Consider the following 21,356-nt stretch of genomic DNA (forward strand, 5'->3'; position numbering starts at 1 on the left):
TCCAGGTGTTGTTTTTTACACTGTGCCTGAATTATTAAATGCCTAATTTTGTTAGCTTGGGTATAACCACAAAATCCCAGTGCAGGCCTGTGGCACAGGCAAGTTTTTTCACATTTCATATGCATTGCGGTAATTTGCAATAAAATATTATTTCCTAGATCCTGTGCAATTTTTGAGTTTGATTCTCCTAATATTCCAATTCTATCAGGCTATCACTCTCCAAGCTCTATCTTTTGAAGTGTAGGTTTGGTTGAAGCCACTTTCATGAAGAGATTTGATATATAGAGTTGTATCAAGCTGTGGGAAAAGCCAGATCTGTTTTGTAGCTGCTACTTTAGACTTTGAACTGCAGCTGTAACCTTGGTACTTTACATTTTGGAATCAGGGTTACAAAATCATTCATATCCTCATGCTTTTATGCCTGTCCTGTCCTGCTAGGGGATCCTTTAATTTATCCTTTAATAATTTAATAATGATATATGAATATACATATACATATTTAGGTGACTGAAGAGAATTACTAAATTCCTTGACAGGAGAAAAGAATAACTAATTTCTCTTGTTTATTTGGTTTTTTAATCCATTACCATTCCTGGTTATGACTATCAAATTCAGAGATGAAAATATTCTTTCCGTGTTTGATATAACTGACACCTTAAATGTAGGAAAAGAATAAAAATATCTTGCACAGTATTGATGGACTCTCCCGGGAAATAAGGATATGTGACTTGCAGACTTGCAAAAGTTTTCTAACATTTTCTGTCTTCTCTCCACTCATGAATCCAGTTCCCAGGATGTTTAGGACTCCCAGGATTCACCTACATCACATGCTGGCATAGAAATCCCTCAGGAAGGATAAACTTTCTCTGCTGTAAAACCAAGTGGAAGGAATAGAACTATCCTGACTCCCAAGTCAGGAGTCCAAATTTTTCTATTTATGCATTATGCTACAAGTGTTGATCCCCAATTTGACCAGTGTGGAAAAATGCATGTCCTCAGATTTTAATAAATCTAGGCAAATCCTAGTTTCACATTTTGTCTTCTCCATAGTCATTTTAATGAGGATCACAAAAAATAGAGAGTATGAAGGAATTACTTTCCTGTTGGGTATTGTACAATTTTTGTGGAATTAACTGTGTTTCAAAGCAAGAATAACCTCCCAAGGAATATTAACTAGCTTTGTAAGTACAAACATTTTCAAACAGAAAAGTGCTTAGAAAGCATTTACTGGGTCTTTTAGATGGGGCTTATTTCTTATTTTTTTAACTTATCTGGAATAAGGCAACATTCATTTATCTTCTGGACAGGTATAAAAAATATATCAAAAAGTTATCTGCAAAGGCTTACAAAATTTCGGTGCATCTGCATATTTCTACAGCACAGCAATTCAACAAGTAATTAATACTCTTGGCAAAGTAACTGGTTGAAGGGTTAATAGCTTCTGCTACTGAAAGAATATCTAATGGGGTTTTAAACTATAAGTGAAGAAATCTGTCACAAATTTCAGTACCCAATACTTTTCATCTTTTCATTACATTTTATGTACTTTTAACCATTACAGAATGATAGGAGGTTTTATTTTCTTAAGATATTAATATTTATGCACTTTCATTATTGCCAGAAAGCCAGCTTCTCAACGGTCAGATGAGGTTGTCTCCAAATTGTAGAACTACAACATTAGTTCATTTATTATTAATAGAGCTCATAAATACCCATGCCATCCAAAATAGCCTTAAACAATTTCACTTGAGCATGATCTGAATTATTTTTTCCCTAGGGAGTTCTATTTTCTGGTGTATAATTATGTGTCATCAACTGTGACTGGAAGAACTCTGCTCCACCCCATTTTTTACAATAAATGACAGATATTATAGCCTACAGCTAGTAAAATATTTGACTAACTAGAAAACAAAAACAAGCAACATAGAGGGGTTATTATTTTGTACAAAAATATAACTAGATCACTAATAAACTTTTCTTAAGTCTGTTTTATATACAGTTTGAAAGACTGTTCTTGAAAGAGATGGAGTCCAGAAAAAGCCCACAACACATTTAAAGTCATTGCAGAGAAGAATGTAGTAAGTGACCCTTAAAAATATTTGAACAGTGAATTATACTAGCCTTTGTATATATGAATGAACAGATTTACAAATAGCTAGAGAAAGCATTATCTACAGCTGTATACTCTGCTCCTAATTTGGAGGTTTGCAATGAGAGCAAACTACAAACTCCTAGAAAGAAGGAAATCTTCACTGGGCTGTCTTCCTTAACGTACTGAACTCTGAAGTAAAGTTATTTCATCATCTTTTGTTGACTCATCTGCTTATGCATAAAGGAGACAGACCAAGGCAGGCCCCACAATTGGTTCAAGACTTTCTGCAACGTAAGTACATTACCATATTTGTGAGATTGCTGTACCATATTTCAGTCTCCTAAGATGTGATCCACTGGAGAAACTTCAGTTTAACCCCAAACCCTGACTCATAATTCTTACCCTATCTTGCTGCTTTAAAGTGACTGTCTTTGAAATTATGAGCTATGAATTAATAGTACAATGGATCATCCACATGGAATATTATCTAAGTATTTATTTATTTGGTATTTAAAAATATATACATTGTAGCTAAGACAGGAAGAAATGCTTGTCATTCACAGAAAAAATTAAGTCAGACAGGATGAAAATAGAAATGGTTAAGATTAGAGCTGAGGGGGTAAATATATCTTGACAAGGTGCTAAAAGGAATAGCACTGTGATGGGTTGATCTTGGCTGGATGCCTACCAAGGTGCTTTGTCACTCCCCACTTATCTGGACAGAGAGAGAAAATAAAATGGAAAACCCTTCATAGGTTGAAATATGTCAGTTTGCTAAAGCAAAGGTGAAAGGTCGTGGATGCACAAGCAGAGAGAAATAAAAAATTTATTCTCTCCTTCCCATCTGCAAGCCATGTTCTCCCACTTCCTGGGAAGCAGGGCTTCAGCATACAGAAGCCAAACTCTGTAAATGACAAACGCCACCCTTTCCTCATCCATTTCTTAGTTTTGTATCTGTACTCTGTCACATGGGATGGAATATCCCTTTGGTCAGTTCTGGTCAGCTGGCCTGGCTGTGTCCCCTCCCAGGCTCTTGCCCACTCCCAGCCCTGTGATGGGGGGAATGCTGAGAGACAGCTCTGCTGCTGTGCCAGCCCTGCCCAGCAGCACCCAAACCACTGCTGTGCCAGCAGCACCTTCCCAGCTGCCAGTGCCCAGCACAGCTCTGGGAGGGCTGCCGTGGCAAAAATTGACTTAATCCCAGCTAGACCTAGTACGACCACATACAATACTGATAATTCTAAATAAAATTTAAAATCAAATAGATTCCTGGAAGGAAAAGTGACAACAAGCTCAGGAGTGGAATAATGACTTTCAACCCTGCCATTGGAATAAATATATGAGCAGTTTTCTTACAGAGTCATCATGAAGCCATTTTTAAAGTGCTTGGGATGGGTGTACATAGTCCCATGAAGTGGTAATTAAAACAATGCAGAGGAAGATAAATGTCCTTTTACAAGGGAATTTGACTTAATTTTGCTAATTTAACAATGAAAATTTATATATACTTAAATTAAAAATGGTTGGCAGAAAATTTCTCCAAGTTAGAAAAGGATGCAGGTAAATTGCAAATGCCTTTAAAAACCAATGTTATTTTAGAATTCTTCCTGTGGCCCTGGTCCTATTGATGTTGATTTTTCTTTCAATGCTACTCTAGGATTTCTTAAGCTTCATGTATGCTGAGGCGCAAAAATTAAATGTGTTCACTTTCTGATATTTTAAAATAAAATTAATTTTACATTAAAAAAGAAACAAGCTAACTAAATCCCAACTTGTGAAAGAACGACAAATGAATACGGCACTACTATAAAGAAAAGTAGATATAGGTTCTGTCTGATCATATTTTAAAAAAACCAAGATGCCATGCAGATGAAGGAGAAGGAGCTTGCTGGAGAAAAAATAACTGAAAAAGAGATTTACCTGACATTGACTGAAAATGCTGAGAAACCTCAAACAAAAATAAATAAATAGCTTCTTTTATTGAGATTTAAAAAAAAGATAGTTGAGATAGTACACTCACAATCTGCAGACTCCTTTGTGCACAATTATATTTGTTACTATATTTCCCTTGTAAAGCATTCAGTGACTAAATTTTAATTAAGAGAATCAATAACACTTTTATCTGTTTTTCTTTGGAAAGGATAAGATCTTAAAACTAAGATCTTAAAAATACTTGGATTAGACTTTAAAAAAATAACTGCATGTATATTTTTTTCCATAGGATCATAGAATCATGGAACACCAGGTTGGAAGGAACCAAGGTTCATCTGCTTCAACCTTTCTTGGCAAAAGCATGGAGTAGGCAAGACAGTCCAGCCTCCTGTCCCACACAATCCTAGGTGTCCAATGTTGGGAAATCCAATGACTTCCCTGGGATGATTATTCCAATGGCTGATTGTTCCAATTCTGTAAATGTTTCTTCTTGTGACCTGTTAGAGTCTCCCTAGGTATAACTCTTACCTCTTGTCTTTTCCATTTAACTCTTTGTAAAAAAGAGTCTCCCTTTTCTCTGTAGCCACCCTTTATATACTGGAACAAGGTCTCCCCTAAGCCTCCAGTTCTCAAGGCTGAACAAACCCAGCTCACTCAGCCTTTCCTCACATGTCAGGCTGCCCAGTTCTTTGAACACCTCTGTGGCTTATTCTCTGAACCCTCTCCAGTCTGTCCACATCCTTTATTGTACAGAGGGACCCAACCTGAACACAGTACTCCAGATGTGACCTGACTAGTGTTAAGTAGAGTGGGACAATGACTTCTTTATCCCTGCTGGTGATGCCCACATTGATGCAGCCCAGCATCCTGTTGCCTTTCCTTGATGCACCAGCACACTGTCCACTTATATGGAGCTGGTTGTCCATCAGGTCCTTCAGGTGCCTTTCCACAAAACTTCTCTCCAGCCAGGTTGATCACTACCTGTGTATCACTCCAGGATTATTTTATCGTATGTGAAGGACCTTACTGTGGGAGGATAGAATGCAAGAAAATAAGGATAGTGCAGAAGGTAGTCTCACTCCTGAGGAGTTGCAGCTGTACTAATTAACCAAAGATTAGGAGCAGGCCTGCCCTTAACAGGCCACAGCTGTGTCTAATAAGGATGAGTGCTACAAAAGAGTGGGTTAGCTGGATGAGGTGGTAGCTGGAGTTGGTTTGCTGTGGTGTGAGGAAGAGGGTGTTAGTGCTGTGAGGAGCTGCCCATGAGACATCACCGAGAAGGTATGGGATCTTTGCAGTAAGATGACAACACCTTATGTTTGTTCATAAGGCCCACTTTTCCAACCTATCCTGGTCTTCTTACAGGGTGACTCTGCCTTGCGAAGTGTCCACTTTCCCATTCAATTTGTCAGCAAATTTCATCAGGGTACACTTGATCCCATCCAATATGAACAGGTTAAACACTCCAGGGCCCAGTGTTGATCCATGGGGCACAGCATTTGTGATGGGTTTACAGTTTGAAAAGTAGATGTGTTCTAGCATACTGTGGATGCATCTGGTCAGTTTGCCACCCGGAGCACAGAACACTGGACGACAGTGCATCAGTTTCTTTAGGAAAAGGCTGTGGGAAACCACACTGAAGGTCTTGAAGAAATCTACGTAGGCAATGTCCAGTGCCTGGCTGATGTGGGACATAGAAAGCAATCGGGTTTGTCAGGTGCAATTCACCCTTGGTGAATCTGTGTTGGCTTTTCCCAAACACATGCTTCATCTGACTTGTGGCAGCCTGCAGGAGGTTTCATTATGTCACTTCTTCAGGGCCTGAAGTAAGACCATATATTTTAAAGATTTTATATTTTGCCTATATACCATGCTACGTTAATCTAACATCTTGATAGAAATGAAATAAGGCAATATAACCCAAAACACAGCTGAGAATTAACTTCTGGAATCTGTTGGGTTTAGCCATTAGTAAAATAATTTTTCAGGTCACATTTTTCTTATGAGAACAGAGGCTCCTGGTAAATCTATTATCCAGTTTCTGTGTATGTTCTGTAACTGATAAGCTATCAATGAAGTCCTTTTATATGTAATATAAATTCTATATGTAATATAGAATGTTTATATGTAATAGAAATTCTATTAAAGATTTATTGAGATCATTAAGGATCATGTTAAATCATGCCATAGGAATTCAAGAAGAAAAAAATAATAGGCACTCCGAAGACATACACATACACAAAAATTAAAAATTGAATTAAGCTAGTTTCTACCTATTTATTTAAACATAGAAAAGACAGTTTAATAAAGCATGGTTTTCCTGGATAGGACAAGTAGCTGGAGTTAAAAGAGAAGTTTGCTTCTTAACTGCTGGGGTTTAGTAACTGAAAACCAAAATAAAACATGATTAATATATTTATAACTACAAAATAAAAAAGAACAACATGATGTGTACTACAAGTATCAGGACTGCAAAAAAGTAATTCACAATATAAAAGTCATTGACTAGCTGCTTCTAAACAGATTTTCCTTTTGACTTCTTCATATAAACAGAACAGACAAAGTGTGTATGTCTTTTCCTGGATTTTGAAAAACATTAACATTTTTTCAGTATTAGTTTGTCTTAAGGAGTTCTCAGCTATCAGTGTAATCCTAATGCTGTTTTCTCAGTTAAGCTAGCACAACTGTTTGCAGGTCTGGACTGTGAGATTCAGAAATCGATCCAGAGTAAAAATAAACCATTTTTCCTAGTTACTTTGAACAAAAAGAAGTGAGGATAAGGAACATCAGAAATGTAGGGACTGCCTGAGACAGCACAGGTGCTGAAAGGAGTGTTTATCATTCTATAGCCTTTCATGTTTTATTCTGCCACATACCTGCAAAAGCTTGAATTTAGAGGTAATTCAGTTGCAAATCCTCACTGACTGCAGTAAGGCTACATAGTATTCTTATTTTTTCCCTGTTCTAACTATTAACAGAGCATGAAGGAGGGCCTTAAAACAAATATGGGGGTATCTAATTTTAAAATCTTTTTAGTACAAATTTTATTTGGGCTGCATTCACTGAACATAATGAAAACTTCTCTAAATAGAAGGAGAGACAATAAAAACCCTGCAAAACTACAGATATTATGATAAAAAGAGCTGTCTCAGGGTCATGTACGGCAAACAGAACCTGACTATATTTTCAACGTATCTGTTTGTCTGTTTTTCCCAGAGCTACAAATAGGTCTTGAAATGATATCTTACACATTCTGAAGATTTTGACAAAGCATCTTCCTACTCTCAAGAAGTGTAATTATAACTCATACGGTATGAAATTGAGCATCAAAAATCCCTGAAGCAGAGCCCTGTGTCAGCCTTCCTTAATGCTAAATACATTCCAGGCTGTGGTGATGTGACAAAGCTAGCTTGAATACAAGAAGTGCACACTTCAATATTTGGTAGTCTTTCAACATAAAACTGCTTAAAAAACCCCACAATAGAATTTTAAAGGTAGCATTTTTATGTGTTTTCTACTACATGGACACAACATTGGTAGCTGCACTCCAATGTCTCAAATAATCAGGAAAGGAATTAAGATTACTTTTTTCTATTTTCTAACGTGTAAATTTGGTGATTAAAAATACCTATTGCCTGCAATTTAATTTAACACAAAATAACACATGCTGTTCTCATTGCTTATTTTCAGCAAGGGATGCTAAACAGATTGCAGTAGTTTACTTGAAACTAAATCAGAGATCTCAAAGACAGCATTACCAGTATATAGATGGCAATAAATAATGATTAGTAATCACAATAAAAGAATTAAAAATCCAGCAGGAGTGTATATATAAAAGAAATTTCCAAGCCTTATTGTTTTGAATTTCTCAGAAACTTGGTTTCAAAACACTTTGTGGAGGATTAAATTATTATCAGCCTTTGCCATAAGCAAAGTCAATAACAATTTTGACCTTGCTGACTGATCTGTGCGATTGCTTTTGAAAATCCCATATGATTATATTATAATTACAGTTTATCAAAGTAATATCTGAAATGCTTTTTTCTGAGTAAAATGAATATTGATGTTAAAAAATTAAAATAATTTTGTGACTAGAGAGGATATAGGGAAAATAGTGTCTCTTATTCAGCTAATATGCATAAAATACATTCTTTTTATTCCACCAATGTTTAAAATTTATTTCATAATTCTTTTTTCAGGGTCAAGTCATATATGCCCTGACAACAGGTTTTTGGGGTTTTTTTTTATTATTTCTAGTATTCTTTATCCCCATAAATTGAGTTTTAATGTTGAAGAAAGAGATGAGAACACTTGACATTTTCATAGATTCAAAAGAAGTTCTGTCTGAACCAACAGTGTGTGCTCAGGGTCCCACATGGGGCAAGCAAACACCAAAGCCTGGCAGTGATAAGCAGCACCAGTCCCAAAGGCAGTGCAAGTGTCTCCTTGAGGCTCCCTCTATGTCAGCCAGCACTGGTATTTAACCTGCACTGACTTTAGCATCTGAATTATGGTCCTGATGACTTCACTGTGCCAGGCAGCTACCCTGACTGCCTTGGCTTTAGATTCAACCAGGGTATAGAAACTTCCACTGGCCCTAGAATGGTTGCTGGAAACATCTGTGAGATCCTTCTGGAACTACCCTCCTTTAGAGCCACTTCTCCTGAGCCTCCCTGAACAGCTGGAGACTGTGTGGACAATCTGCATGAATGAGTCAGTCCCTCCCTCCCAGACCCACACGAGTGCTGGCTTGTCAGTGCTTTCATGCTTCCATTGATTCTTCTATCATGTATATATTCCTATTTTATCATGTAGGAGAAATTTATCATTCATTATTAATAATTCAATCATGTCTTATAAATGGAAACATTTTTTGGAACTTAAAAAACTTAATACTCAGTATTAATTTTTTGTCTTATTTTATATTCTGCACTGCAAAGTATATCTCTATATTGCTTTGTGACACATTTCTCCTCAAACCCCTACATAATTGTAGTACTTAGTGTACCATAGAACACCATTGGAAAATATCTCTGTGTACATGAAACAGAAATCCTAATGTGTAATTTCCATTCTAAGAGATTTTTCAAAAGAAACATGATACTGAACAAAATATATTATTCATGGTGTCCAAGACCCAGCTGCAAATAATTGCAAAGTTTATGAATCTACTGTGTCTTTAAACTGATTTTTTTTCTAAAATCAATTTGAAATCATGAATTAAAAGCTCCACTTAATCTTTCAAAAATTTGTATTTTTCAGCATCTATTATTTTGCAGAGTGCTACCCAAATAAAAACTTGGAAGATTGTAAAATTACTTTTTAAAGTATGAGGAAGTTGGATGGGCATTATCTTTTTCTTCCTTTTTCTCCATTGAATGACCGAGGAGGGACCCTACTGCTCTTTACAACTACGTGGAAAGAGGTTGTAGCAAAGTGAAGGTTGGTGTCTTCTCCCAGGCAACCAGAGACAGGACAAGAGGACATGGCCTCAAGCTCTGCCAGGGGAGGTTTAGGCTGGACATCAGGAGGAATTTCATCACAGAAAGGGTTGTGCAATGTTGGAATGGGCTGACCAGGGAGCTGGAGGAGTCACCATGCCTGAAGGTGTTCAAGGAATGACTGGATGTGGCACCCAGTGGCATGGTCCAGTTGACAAGGTGGTGATGAGTCAAAAGTTGGATTTGAAGATCCCAGAGGTCTTTTCAAACCTAAGTGCTTCTGTGATTCTGTGGCCACAAATAGATTTCATAGGATGTGAAATCCTCATTACCCAACCTATTTAATTTTCTACAATTTTTAAAATTGTTATAATTTCAATTGATTGAATGTTCTGTATAGAGTTGAATAAATTGGTTCTGAAAATACTCACAAAAAACTCAATATATATTGATTAGTAATGATTGTTACAAAAGTATATTGTATTTTGGTCTCTTTTACTTATGACTTTAAAAAAATAATTTTACACCTCTTTATGCAGTGTTTCATAAAAAGGAGAAGGCAATTTTAACAAACTTTAAGCCTGTTCAATCCTTCAATATTGTAAGCCAGAGGCTTGGAGCAGGCTACAGCAAAATACACTGGCCAGGATCAGCACTTACATTTAATTGGTTTGTCATGTTTCTACAGAGCAATAATTTAATTTGGAAATATTGTATTCATAGAGAACTGTACACTCAAATATCTTTCTGACTTATTTAATTGCCTAAGTAAGAGGAAAGTTAGAATGTTGGAAATTCCTGTTGCTTACTTGTATTGTAATGGAAAACTTTATTTTAATAAATATACAATTTCTTTTGTGAGTAATCACTCAGATTAATAGTACTTCATTATATATTATATTCTCTCTGTATTTCTTTTTATATATGTGAATAGGGACTGACTAATGTCATTATTTGGACCCTAGTCCATAACATAAGTCACATTCAGTGAATGGTAAATCCACCTGGATAATTTCCAACATCAAAAGGGGTAAAATATAATATTTATTCCCCTCAAAATATCTTCTTAGAAGGCCATGTGTTAAGAATTGAATTCTAAAGCTAATATTGGGAAAACCAATCTTAAACTAATTTTTAATTTACCCTTATTTTTGTTTATTTTATATTTATTAAAACAGGGAAAAGAGGAGAATCGTATTATGACATTACCTTTATCAAAATTATAATTTTGAAATATGTTGTTGAAAAGTGGGGGGTTGTAGATGAATATATTTTATACTCATTGGGCATGTGCTGTCCAGATTGAGTTCAAGCAATAATCATAAAAAGCACATCCAAAATTAGGCTGCATTGGTACTACTTGGCCACTCTCAAGTGTCTGATTAATGCTAGAACCTGTTAAGATGGCAGGCTCTTCTAAGGGACTCCCCAAAGGGTGAGGCAGTTTAATGAATTGTTTTTCATTTTGATTTCACTCAGAAATAAGTTGTGAGTTCACTAAAAAGTGTAGGGTGGTCTCGGTTCACTGTAAGGAACTTGACATTCACAATTAAGGCAGAACAGATCTCATCCTGGTGGAGGTGTCACAGTACAGGTCAATGTCAGGTGCATAGTTTGACAAGGATTAATTGAGAGAAGTCAGAATGAAATTATGTCTGATTCTAAATATCCCACAAATAACAGGGATGGAATGATAAGCACAGCTAACTACAACTGAATGTAAATAATATCGCCCATTCCAGTGTCATTATTAGGAATTATTGATATATGTCATTTTTATATGTTTTATACAAAATAAGAAATACTTTGTATTTTTTTATATTTCTTTTTAGCTGCTCAAAATTGACCTTTTTTTTTTTCATCTTGGACCATCCCATGCATCAAGAGTTCATCTTCTCCTCGTGATTAAGTCACCAAAACAAAACCAAATTCATTTTACCTTCCCACAAATAGATAAAATTTTATTTTATTAGTGCAACAAAAACACCTTTAAAGGCATTGATGAATCCTTTCAACCAAATCAGGGTTATTTACCTTCAGATAAACTTGTCCAAGATTTTATCCATTCTGATAATCCTCCATTATTTAGCGACTAAAGGTTTTGATCAAAGATTTTTTTCCCATTTGCACACAAGTTAGAAAAAGTCAATTCCTCTCTCAGTGACCTTTAATGTGTTTGGACACTGAAAAAAAGTTATAAGTATAGGTAATGTGAAGGTTTTTCAAGAAACCTCAAGATCCAAGTCACCCAGAAAAAACCTTTTATGCTGAAGTATAAATAAATATATTAGAGAAGATATGCTGAAGTAATGATTGCATTTGCTACAGATTGTGACTTTCATTTAGCACAGTGAGAAAAAAAAAGCTTATTAAACTCTTTTACTGAAAACTTTTTTGCTGTAGTAAATGGAAAATACTCATTACACTCATTGTTGCACTAAATAGCCAAGTAGAATAATTCCTAAATTTTTTAATATTAAGGCTGTAATTTTTCAAAAAATATATTTTGAAAGTAACTGTAATTTCATAGTTATAAAATAATTTAAGCTGGAAAGGACTTCTAGGATAGTTGAGTCCAATCTTTAACCTACCACTTCAAAGTTGGCTACAAAGCTGCATCTGCAAGCACCGTGTCTACAGCTCTTTTAATTACCTCCTGAAATGGTGACTCAATCTCTCCCCTTTGTAGCCTGTTGCAGTGCTTGACAAACTTTTCTGTGATTAAATTTTTCCTGATATCCAATCTAAATCTTTGTTGGCATGACTTTGAGGCCATTTTATCTTGCCCTGTAATTCATTACATGGGAGAAGAGGCAGACCCCCACCTGTCCACAGCCTCCTTTCAGGTAACTGCAGAGAGTGAAAAGGTCTCCCCTGAGCTTCCTGCTCCCGGGGTTAAACAATCCCATTTCCTCAGCCATGCCTCATAAGGGTTGTTATTAAGGCTGTTCACAGTCCCACTGCCCTTCTCTGGACGCATTCCTGAAGGGAGTGACCCAGAACTGGACACACACTCGAGGTATGGCTTCACCAATGCCAAGCACAGGTGGAAGATCACTGCCCTGCTCTGCTGGCCACACTATTTCTGACACAGGCCAGGACGCCATTGGCCTTCTTGGCCACATGGGCACGCACGGGTTCATGTTCAGCCAGCTGTCAAACAGCACCCCCACACAGCTTTCCAGCTACTCTCTCTCCCAAAGGCTGTAGCACTGCCTGCAGCTCTTCTGACCCACGTGCAGGATCCAGCACTTCAGCTTAAACTCATCAAGCTGGTCTTGGTTTTCCTCCAAGAGGTTCAGATCCCTCTGCAGAGCCATCCTACCCCCATGCAGATGAACACTCCCACCCAAACTGGTGTCATCTGCAAATTGGCTGAGGGTGCACTTGATGCCCTCATTCAGATCATTGATATAGATATTAAACAGGACTGGCCCCAGTAGTGAGTCCTGAGGAACACCAGCTGGATGGAATTCCACTCACCCCCACTCTCTAGGCCAAGCCATCCAGCCAGTTTTTTACTCAGTGAACAGCTCACCCATCCAAGCCACAGGCAGCCAATTTCTCCAGGAAAATCTCTGTGGGAAGCAGTGTCAAAGGCTTTATTATTGGCCGATTGAACAGATAGACAGTCCACAACTGATTTAGGTAAGCTGTTCCTAACTGTAATATAAAGGTGTTCCAGGTATACAACAAAAATCCCTCCTACTGCAACCAATTATTTTTGTTTTGTGTTTGGTGGCAGCATTGACAACAAATGATTGTTCTCCTTGCAACAATTTGTATATTGGAATATTGTTAACACATGACACCAAGGTTCTCTTTTCAAGACTAAATAAGGAAGGCTTTTAATATTTTTTATTCATTCTTTGAGAGTGGTCATATTTTCCACATCTATTAACCTTGTGTTGCTTCTATCTCATCCCCTCCTTTCCTTAGGACTTAAAACTGCATTCAGTAATCCTCTTAACGCTTCACAAATGCTGACTAGAGTGAAATAGTTACTCCGTATGTCTCAGGACTTACATATTTTAAATTATACTTTTTCTGCTGGTTTTGCAATATTGGTTAATGTTCCATTTGCAACCCATTGTAATCCTGAGCCCTTTTTCTGCAGTATATCTGCCTAGCAAGACATTCTGCATTTTACATTTTCCTTCCTAGGCAGTTTGCATGTCTTTGTTATATCCTATTTTATTGCTTTGTACCATTTCTCCAGTTTATCAAAATCTTGTTGAATATAATTCTACCTTCCAGAATTTCTATAACCTTCCTGGTTAATGTAATCCACAAATACTGGTCCTTTGATTGTAATAAAAATATTGCATAATGCTGCACTCCAGTTATTTCTTTCAGACTGTCAGTGAACAGATGCTAGATGTTTCTGCTAAGTGATTTAACTGATTTTACTGTAATTTCCAATGGGAACATTTTACTATACTTCTGACAGTGTCATGTGGAATTGTCACATGTCAGCAAAGAAAAAGTATGTAAATACTTCCCTGTTACTCTCTTAATTGCACTGCCATGAAATAGTATCAGATTGGCCTGTTGTGATTTGCAGCTCTTTTGTGATTTTAGTAACTCTTGTGTGGTTACTTTTAATCAACTTCAGATTTTCTAGGTGCTCAGAGAGAAAAATCACTGATTAATTATTTATTGTCTTAACATTCTAAGTGCAAGCTAGGGATGATACATAATATTCTTTTTCTTTTTCGTTTACGAGTTGTATTTTTCCATTAGACGTCCCCTCAGCCTTTATCTGTTCTGAAAAGTTCTCAAAGGTGACTGGTAATGGTTCAAAGAAGATTTCAGATCATAAATACTTTAGAGAAAAATGTTGTTAAGTTGTGGTGATCTAAGAACTTTTCTGTCTGTTAACCACTTCTGGCTTATAGTTCTAGCATTTAGTTGCTAATGTTAATTATTTTAAGCTTCTGGTCACAATTAACCTCTTTGGTGAAGAATGAAGAAAAAATACAGTGAAGATTTTGCACTTCTTTATGTCATCTGTTATTTGGTCCTCATTTCTTTTAAATAATAGAAATTTTATTTCTTTCATCTTTTCTTTATTTTAATGAATTTGAGGAACTTTTTTATATTTCCTTTTACCCAAGTTTCATATGGTGTGTACTTGTTCCTTGGCTTATTTTCTTTATGGTTATTTCTTTATTTCTTCTTTTTTGTTAGAGCAGCATAATACCCATACACAGGAACAGACTCTAAAACAGGTCAGACTGAGTCCTGTTAAAGACAATAGCAATTGTCACCAGTGACTTACATGGAGAAGGAATTTTATCCTAAAAATGCAACTGTTTTACTAGGGCTTAGATTTGGCTGGGATAAAGTTAATTTCCTTCACAGTAGTTTGTATTGGGCTATGTTTTGGATTTTGTGCAGAAAACACTGTTGATAATACAGGGATATTTCCACTACAGCTGCTTGCACAGAGCCTCTTCTGCTTCTCACTCCATAGCAGCAGCGAGGCTGGGAACGCACAAGAAGTTAAAGGGGACACAACTGGGACAGCTGATCCAACTGACCCAAGGGATATTCTACACCACATATGCCCAGCATATAAAGCTAGGGAAAGAAGAGAGAGGCGACGTGGTGACATTCAGAGTGATGTTTTTTGTCTTCCCAATTCACCCTTCTGTTTGGTAAGACCAGACTCTCCTGGAGATAGCTGATCACCTGTCTGCCAATCGAAAGCAGTGAATTCCTTTTATTGTTTTCCTTGCCTGCACAACTTTTGCTTTACCTATTGCCTCAGCCCATGACTTTTCTCACTTTTCCAACTCTCTTCCCCATTCACTGCACAGGAGTAACAAAGCCCCTGAGACCAGTTTAGTTGCCAGCAGGGGCTGAATCACAACAGCCCTTGGAGCAGAGAAGTGCCATGCATAGGGTCCCAATCACACCCCAGAACTGAAGGCAGCTGTGGAGGATTGACCATGGTTGGATATCAGGTGCCCTCTAAAGCCACTCTATTATTGCTCTCCTCAACTGGACAGGGAAGAGAAAATAAAAAAAAAGGCTTGTAGGTCAAGATAAGGACAGGGAGAGATCACTCAGCAATTACTGTCATAGGAAAAAGAGACTCAACTCAGGTAAATTAATTTATTGCCAGTCAAAAACAGTAGAGCAATGAGAAATAAACCAAATGTTTAAAGCATCATCCCCCCACCCTTCCCTTCTTCATAATCTCAACTTCACTCCTGATTTCTCTACCTCCTCCCCTACCAGCTCAGGGAATGAGGGTTGTGGTCAGTTCAACACATGCTGTTTCTGCCACTCCTTCCTCAACAGAGAGAGGATTCCTCATACTCTTCCCCTGCTCCAGTGTTGGGTCCTTCTCATAAAAGACAGTCCTTCACCAACTTCTTCCACCTGAATCCTTCTCACAGGCTACAGTTCTTCACAAACTCTTCCAGTGTTGGTCCCTTCCATGGGGTACAGCATTTCAGAAACCTGCTGCTCTGTCATGGATCCCCCAAGGGGTCACAAGTCCTGACAGCAAACCTCCTCCCATGTGGGCTTCTATTTCCAAGAGTTCACAGGTCCTGCCAAGAGCCTGGTCCAGTGTGGGCTTCCCACAGGGTCACAGCCTTCTCTGGGAATCCATGGGCTGTAGGTGGATCTCTGCTTTGCTATGGACCCCCATGGGCTGCAGCAGCACAACTGCCTCACCGTGGTCTTCACCTCAGGTTGCAGAGGAATCTCTGCTCCAGTCTGAAGCACCTCCTTCCCTTTCTTCACTGACCTTGGTGTCTGCAGAGTTCTTGCTGTCCTGTCTTCCTCGTGTCATTCTTCTTACAGCTGTTCCACTGCAGTTTTTTATCTCTGCTAAGGTATGTTATCCCAGATGCCTTGGTCAGCAGTGGGTCCACCTTGAAGCTGGCTGGCATTAGCACTGTTGAACATTGGGGAGCTTCTGGCAGCATCTCACAGCAGCCAACCCTGTAGACCCCCCACTACCAAACCTTGCCACGCAAACCCAATACAGCAGCACAGCCATGTCAGTGCAGCTCTCCACCTGTCTAATTAGGTTGCCTCTCAGTGGGAAACTGATTCATAGTTTGTCAGTGTCTCTGCATGAAGCTACTATATTTTACAAAACTTTTTAAAATTTATTAACAGAAATTTATTCACAGCTAATTAACTTTATTCAGAGCTAATCAACTTTATTCAGAGCTAATCTCTGAAAGCAGTGCCACTGAGTAACACATACTGAACACATTCAAAAATAACCACTTAGAGCCCTAAAAAACTTAATGCATATGATAAATACCCTTTATTATTACTTTCAGTCATGTTTTACTGCATGTAATTTTCAGATGATCCTTTTTTTTCTTTTGAACACTATAAACATCAAGATCACTGCTTATGTCCCACAAAGCTAGTCTTTAACTTTTCTGTTCAGATCAACTCTTTTCCTATTCAAATATTTTAATACCTGAGTTTTCTTTTTGTTTGTGAAAGGAGTCAGGCATACATTGAACAAGCCAGAGTTTAAACCATCCATGCTGCCTTAAGAGCACATTTTGTACAGGTCCAGTTTTCGGGGAGACTCATTGAGAAGTATCACATCTCTTGGCCCCCAACAATATGTTGATGGGAAAGAAATTTGCAGTTTTATATACTACAAACCTGGAATTTGTGCCACATGATCAGCTAAGTTCCAATAAACCCTTCTGAGATGGCTATATTTAAATACAAACCTTTATTTATTTACCCTGATGCTACTGAGAAAGGAAGTATTCATATGAAGTCCAGCTCCATAGCTGTTATAAATTTGTGAATCCCCAGTGGCTCCGAGAGAATTAAATATATTAATGACAGTTGTAATATTGCCCTAATAAGAATAAAAGTTGGACTTTACATTGATTACCCATGTCCTATAAGGAAACATGGACAGTTAACATTTACTGCTATAGTACAGCACTGCTGTAGAAAACACAGTACCCAAGAGTTAATATGATTATATAATAAAGTTTTCCCTCCAAAAATCTAATAATCCCAGGGCTTTGGTGCAACCATCATCTATTTATCTTTTCATTATATCTTTATCCTTATCAACCTACAAACAGCATCAGAATGCTATACATATACATGATGGATTATTGCTATTATGCTCATGAAAATGGCAGGCATGAAGTATATGAACAGAGTTCACCCAGCAAGTATGACATAAATTATGCATAAGTAGCTTTTAGTGTCGAGCACTTTGCAAAGTTCAGTAAGTGCATGTAACTGAAGTTAATCAGCCTATGTCACTGCAGGACTGCTTCTTTTAAGAGTGTATGTAAGATTTTTTCAACATACTTAAAAAGTGTATCATTTTAAGAAAGTATCTCATTTTAATTATGTAAGCAAAACACTTCTCTAAACATAGCAGGAGAAAGTTTACAGGATCATTGCAAGTCCTGAGAACCTAATTACAACTGAAGTCTGATTTAAGATCTAATCTAAGATTTTATGACTTGAACTAATGGGGTTCAAGCGTTTGAGTATCATCCCCATCTGTTTTCCATACTGTTACTGTTAGATTGCACAGAAATCCTTATCATGCTTTCCCTCAGCTTGAATTTTGAGGATGTGCAACTTGGGACAGGGCATAGAACAAGGATTTTTTTTCCCCTCCTTGAATCACTGTATCTGTGCATACTCACATTGCATTTGTACATGCTTCAGAATCTGTAGACTACTAAAGTAGGAAGTGACAGGTTTGGTACTGCAAAGATGATGAGATCTGACCACTTCCCTCTTTAGTTGTACCAACTCCTTTAGTGTATGGTAGACATTATACATTAAATAATTATAATCAAACATTTCCGCAAGATAAAGATTCAGGAAAATGAAGGGAGTATGGGTTCATTATTTGTTGAAAAATGAATTGCACTACTCTTTTTTATAGTTTATTTGACTTTTCTTATCTTCTTTTAATATACTACTTGATAACATTTTATTGTTGTTAATTCTTTAGCATATAAGCAGGTGAACTGGCTAAAGTAACAGCTTATAAATGAGATAATCTTCCTTGCAATCTTCATCGTGCTCAAAAGTGAAGGGGTTGCTCTAACATACACACAGGCATAGGCACGCCAGCACACACACACACACACACACACACACACACACACACACAGAGCCCAGTGGGATTCAAAGCACTCGATCTGGTGCAAAATCAGGAACTACAGAGGAAAGAATTTTCTCGTTTGAAGATTTGAAAGAACCATTCTAAGAGAAAAGGGAGGAGGCCTCTGATGTTAGGGATCTTGCCCCTTTCATGTTTCAAAAAGAGTAAAGGAAGTTCCTCTTTTATCAGCCTAAGGTAGAAAAGAAGTGGCTTTCCCAACTCTAAATATTTAAAGAAGCTCTCATAAAACTTGAAAAAAGGTTTGAGCTCTTTCTTTGTGGGACTAAATTCCTAAGGGTATAGGAAGACATACATTGATATTTACCTTTTATGATATTTTACTTCTTCTATAATAGATGGGACATTGGTATTATTTTCTATACTTCACAGTAGTTTGCTTTTATATACTCTCAAGGAATCTATACAGTGTAAATTCTAAATAGAAAGATTTTTACTTCTCTTTTCTGTGGGAACATAGATATAAAAAATAAAAGGTGAAAGGCTACCGAGATATATCCATGATATATATTTACTGGTAGATTTCACTGTTGACCTGAGACAGCCAAGGTAAGGCTCATCATGTAGCAGAGATCACAGAGCACGCCAGGTCACACGAGGGATTCCACTATTGGACTTGAATGGTTACAGAAATGGGGTGGAAGTAGCTGAATTTGAGGGCTAGCTTATCTTTGAGCTGAAATCCATCAAACTAAACGTCCCAGAGTTGAGCTTAAAGAAGTCTTCTTTTTGTTGAAAATAAATCACTGAAAAATGAATCAGTTTGCAGTTCTTAAAAAGCATTTTAAAACATTATCATATGACCATTTAAAAGTTTCCTTCTTAGAAAACAAGATATTTGCAGGATATTTTTAAAGATTATAATTTTCTAAATTTTGAAGGAAATCATTCTGTCTTGAGTTGCATAGATATTCTCTTCATGTGAATGTCAATTATTCTCAGAACAGTCAATAATTGTAAAATAAGAGAGTTTATTGCTTGAATACTGAGGAATATTCTCTCTTGCTCCTATATATTTAGTATAGCATTATTTATTTGCAGTACAAGGGTACCTAAGGCAGCAGAAAGTGTCAGACATCCATTGTACAAAGCAGTGCAGAAATACATGGGAGCACACCAGCCAATGTGCTGGTTCACAGGCCAGCTGACAGCCTCCAGAGCTTCAGGCACACATGACTATCAGCTCTGTCTCTGACACCCTTACATGCCTTAAGCAAGTGGTGAACTTTTAAGGTTGGCTCCTCAGCTGGCACAGCTGAGAAAATGGAAACAAAGCCATACTTTATTCCCCTGACTTTAGAATCAGCCAGGGGCAATCTAATCCATACTGCAATTTACAGCAGCCTGGCTGCCCAAGTTATTCTGCCAGCTGAGAAGCACCAGAGCCTAAGGTCATTCTCCACTTCTCCCAAAAGTGCCTGTATGCAAGGGCTAGAAAGTGAACAATATTAAGCATTGTTTTTGCTTTTTCAGCTGAAGTGTCTCAAAGCAGCTAGAACAGAATTGATGATTGTCCTGTTAATATTGTGATTTATCTTAGTTTCAATATTGGAAAAGAGTAGCCTTTGAGAAACAAAAGGATGCTTTATTTTAATAATTGATTTATTTTTCCTATATGTGTAAATGTCAGTCTGTGGTAATTCCACATATGGATATTTGGGTTTTTTGTGAAGTGCAAACAAATTATTTCATTGGTTTTAAAAATCATATGCTGCAGCCATTTTGTCTCATATTTACAATATATTTTTATTGCTTGCTCCTGTGTGACAATTTGGAAATTTGATCTTATAACAGGAAATGATTTCTGGTTGATGGCTGAGAACTCTTAAAGAGTGCTTGCATCAGGGCACAATTTACATTTTAAATGAGGAATTTCTTTTTCCACTCTTTCAAATTACAGTGTTATCAAAAAATTCCAGAGAAATTTAAAGTAGAAATTCTTTCAGCTTCAAAAATATTCACTACTGTACTTTCAAAATGTTCAGAGGTAAATTAAGCTACCTTCTCAAAAATCTAACCACCCACAATCCCTTGTAGAGAGAAGAGTACATTTTGAATCAAGGTGATGCAGGTAAGTAGTGAATCACACATTTCAGGGGGCTGTCAAAAAGCTCTCTCAATGGATACATTAGAATGAAGGAGCCCCAGGCCAAGCCCAGAGCAGAAGGCAGACAGTGGAAATAGTGGATGAGATAATCTCTTGTTCATCTGATGAATATACTCTCCAGAGGATCCCTACTCCGCATGAGACAATCTACGCTGAAAAGACTGGAGAAACTTGTGAGATAGAAGTTTTAAAAATTTGTCTTAAATCTCCAGATTTGATTTACCAGCTGAAGCTAAGAGTTGCTAGCTCATTAACCTTTATGGCTTAAATAATCTACAGGCACAAATAATCTACAGGTTTGGCTGGGATAGGGTTAAATTTCTTTGTAGTATTTTGTAGGGGGCTATGCTGTGGGTTTGTGACCGTCCTGGTTGCAGGGAAGGGGAGGAGCTCAGTGCTGATGGAAATGGGGCTGATTACTCAGGGCTGGTTTATTTACTGCTGAGCAGCACTGACACAGAGCCAAGAACATCTCTGCCCCCAGCCCCAACCACCAGTGAGGAGGAGGCTGGGGGTGCACAGTGAGCTGGGGGGGACACAGCCATCCCAGCTGACCCAAGGGGATATTCCTCCACACCCTGTGGCATCATGCTCAGCATGCACAGCTGGGGGGAGAAGGAGGCAATG

This window comes from Agelaius phoeniceus, chromosome 4 (genome assembly GCF_051311805.1).
Source record: "Agelaius phoeniceus isolate bAgePho1 chromosome 4, bAgePho1.hap1, whole genome shotgun sequence".
In the NCBI taxonomy this organism is placed as follows: domain Eukaryota; kingdom Metazoa; phylum Chordata; class Aves; order Passeriformes; family Icteridae; genus Agelaius; species Agelaius phoeniceus.